The sequence below is a fragment of the Artemia franciscana genome, chromosome 2 (genome assembly GCF_032884065.1).
Source record: "Artemia franciscana chromosome 2, ASM3288406v1, whole genome shotgun sequence".
Taxonomy (NCBI): Eukaryota; Metazoa; Arthropoda; class Branchiopoda; order Anostraca; family Artemiidae; genus Artemia; species Artemia franciscana.
In genome coordinates this window covers 58,967,229-58,971,550 of record NC_088864.1, presented here as the reverse complement: position 1 = coordinate 58,971,550, position 4,322 = coordinate 58,967,229, and positions in this window count along the sequence as shown.

Genomic DNA, 4,322 nt, shown 5'->3' with positions numbered 1-4,322 from the left:
AAAAAGCGACCGGGACACAAGGAATGTTCGATTAGCAATCACCATCAACAAAGCACCGGGACACAAATGACGACCGAGATACAGGGAATATAAATGACGACCAGGACACTCAAAGAGAAATTACAGACCGGGACACCGGAACACAAATGACGACCGGGACACTGGGACACAGGGAATATAAATGACGACCGCGACACTCAAAGTGAAATTACCGACTGGGGCAAGGGACACAAAATGACGACCGGGATACAGGGAAAAAACTACAACGGGGACGCCGGGGGCACAGGGGGATATATAAATGACGACGGGGACACAGGGAATGTTCGATTAGCAATCACCATCAACAAAGCTCAAGGGCAATCATTAGAAAAATGAGGTATAGAGCTGAATACAGATTTTGTTTTTCCCATGGACAATTATATGTTGCATGTTCAAGAGTTGGTCAACCTGACAATCTATTTATATGCATATATAAAAATAAGTTGTCTGTGTCTGTGTATCGAGTGACGTCATGTTTGTGTGCCGACTGATGTCATGTTTGTCGACTGACGAAATTACAGACCGGGACATCGAAACACAAATGACGACCGGGACACCGGGACATAGGGAATATAGCGACCGGGACACAAGGAATGTTTTGAGCGCCCCCACCAACTAGGTGTTGGGGTGGCGCGAAGGGCCACCCCAACAGCTAGTGTATCTATATATTTAAAAATAAGTTATCTCTGTGTCTGTCGAGTGACGTCATTTCATGTCGTCATGAAGTTAGTTGCCGTCATGTTTGTTATGACGATGACATCATTAAAGGTATTTAAGACATTCGTTCACGGAAAAATGTTTAATTGTAAAATGACTGAGGAACCTACAATGGCAACAGCCGAGGAAGCTGCTCAAAGAGTCTATGCCAAAAAACTTGCTGCTGATTGAGAAAGTAGGAAAAGAAAGCGTACCGAGGAATTACAAGAACAGCAAGAAAACAGGTTTGCGGCTGATAGAGAAAGTAAGAACAGAAAGCGTGCCGAGGAACTACCAGGGCAACGCGAAACCATATTTGCTGCTAAAAGAGAAAGTGAAAAAAGAAGGCGTGCCGAGGAATCACAAAAACAGCAAGAAAACAGGCTTGCGGCTGATAGAGAAAGTAACAAAAGAAAGCGTGCCGAGGGATCACAAGAGCAACCTGAAAATTATCGCCTAGCATTCAGGTACAGCCCAGTCGATGATTATAGCTTGAGTAGAATTGTTCAAATCGGGACTATGTCTAAAATTTGTCCCTATTGCAAGGCCTTGAAATTCAATAGTGAAACAATGGGAATGTGTTGCGCCTCAGGAAAAGTTAAACTTCCTCTATTGGCCGCACCACCAGAGCCATTGAAGACTTTGCTTACTGGAACTACATCAGAATCTAAGCGTTTTTTTTATCACAGATCAGAAAATATAACTCATGTTTCCAAATGACGTCATTTGGTGCCCAAATCGAAAATCCAGATCAATTTATGCCTACTTTCAAAGTAAAAGGGCAAATTTATCATAGAGCAGGGTCCCTTCTACCATTCTCAGGCGAGAATCATAGATTTTCACAATTGTACTTCATCAGTGATAGAAATTCTGAATTGAATGCACGTTGCAAAATTTCTCCCGACGTTGAAAGGACAATCGTCTCCCAATTGCAACATCTTTTCCACGAAAATAATAATTTAGTGCGTCTGTTTAAAACCGCCATCGATTTGATGCCTACTGATACGCATAAAATTGTTATTTCCGCTGACAAAACGCCTCCTGGCCAACATGTGCGTAGATACAATGCTCCAACTATCGACGAAGTGGCAATGGTTATGGTCGGTGATCAGTTTTTACCTCGAGATATTATTCTTCATAAGAGAAACGCTCAGTTGGTAAGAATTGCTGAAACTCATCTATGCTACGATGCCCTACAATATCCTAACATTTTTTGGGATGGAGCCGAAGTCTATCACTTTAATATTAAATTGACAAATCCAGCCACTAACAAAGAAATGAATAAGAAATGCAGTGCAATGCATTATTATTCCTATAGACTAATGATTCGGCAGGATGAAGACATTTATATTTTAAAAGGCCGTCAATTGTTTCACCAATACATCATTGATATGTATGCAAAAATTGAATCAGAACCTTTGCTATTTATCCGTCTGAATCAGACCTAGCTCCGCTCTGAACAATACATTCACTTGCGAGATGCAGTTGTAAATAACGGTAATACCACAAACATTGGAAGATTAACGATTTTACCTTCGTCATATGCTGGAAGTCCCCGTCATATGCATGAATATGCTCAAGATGCTATTGCGTATGTTCGTCTCTGTGGTCGTCCAGATTTATTTATTACATTTACATGTAATCAATCTTGGGACGAGATACAGCAGCTTTTAATTCAAGGACAATCGGCGGTTCAAAGACTTGACATTACGGCCCGTGTCTTCCGGCAAAAGTTGAAATCACTCATAAACAACATAGTAAAACTTGAAGTGTTTGCGTCAGTGCGATGCTGGATGTACTCAGTGGAATGGCAAAAACGAGGATTGCCACACGCACATATACTAATCTGGCTACATTATAAAATTACTTCTAACGAAATTGATGATGTGATTTCCGCTGAAATACCTGATGAAAATTTCGATAAGGGGTTATATGATATAGTTGTAAAAAATATGATGCAAGGACCTTGCGGTGCACTGAACGAAAATTCACCATACATGGCCAAAGGAAGGTGCACAAAGCAATATCCTCGACTTTTAGATGCTGGATGTACTCAGTGGAATGGCAAAAACGAGGATTGCCACACGCACATATACTAATCTGGCTACATTATAAAATTACTTTTAACGAAATTGATGACGTGATTTCCGCTGAAATACCTGATGAAAATGTCGATAAGGGTTTATATAATATTGTTGTAAAAAATATGATACATGGACCTTGCGGTGCACTGAACGAAAATTCACCATGCATGGCCAAAGGAAGGTGCACAAAGCAATATCCTCGACTTTTAGTACCCAACACAATTACTGGCAATGATGGTTACCCACAATATAGAGGAAGATCTACTGAAGATGGCGGTAAAACAGCAATAATAAAGAAGCGTAACGGTACCACCATCGAAGTAGATAACCAGTGGGTTGTTCCATATTCCCCATTATTATCAAAAACATTTAATGCACACATTAACGTTGAATACTGTAACTAATTAAGCTGTTTGGCGAATTCTTTCATTTCCGATACATGAACGTAGTCCAGCTGTTGTTCACTTAGCGGTACATTTACAGAATGGTGAACGTGTTTATTTTTCGGAATCCAACGTGCAACAAAGAGCCCTGAATCCACCGGATACAAAGTTAACTGCTTTCTTTTCGCTATGCAAAAATGATTCTTTTGCAAAAAAATTGCTGTATACTGAAGTGCCTTCGTATTACACGTGGAATACTAAAAATAAAGTATTTGAACGTCAGAAACAGGGTAAGTCAGTCGACGGCCAGCCTACCATCTTCAAAGATACCACGATAGGAAGACTCTACACCGTTCACCCCAATCAACATGTTTTCTTCTTTCTACGCCTGCTTTTGGTGAATGTACCCGGTCCGACGTCCTTTGAGTATTTGAGAACTCTAAACGGTACTATACATGACACTTACCGTAGTGCATGCCAAGCTCTGAATTTATTGGAGAATGACCAACACTGGGATAACTGCATCAATGACGCGTGCAAAACGTCAACTCCAAGTCAAATTCGTGCATTGTTTGGAATCATTCTAACAACTTGCTCTCCTTCAGCTCCTGCAGACTTATGGGGAAAATATAAATCGAAAATGTCCGAAGATATACTCCATCGAAAACGGTTAGAGACGTCAGATATGACTTTTGATTTTACATCAGAAATTTATAACTACACTTTAGTTATCATAGAAGATTTTTGCGTATGTATGGCAAACAAACCTCTTCAGGATTTGGGAATGCCTTCACCTAATCGTACCGCTGCTGTTTCGATATGTGTAGAATTGGATCGTGAACAAAGTTACAGTACGAATGATCTATTGTCGTATGTACAAAATAACATTTCCAATTTAACGTCGGAACAAAAAGACATTTATGATACGATAATGCATTGTGTCGATAACAACGTTGGAGATATTCTCTTTTTGGATGCGCCAGGAGGTACTGGTAAAACGTTTGTGATAAAACTGATTCTGGCATCAATTCGATCAAAAAATGTTATAGCGTTGGCAACTGCGTGGCACACAAAAAATCGCTCGAGGCTCTGGATCAATGTTTGAAAGATTTGCGAGGGA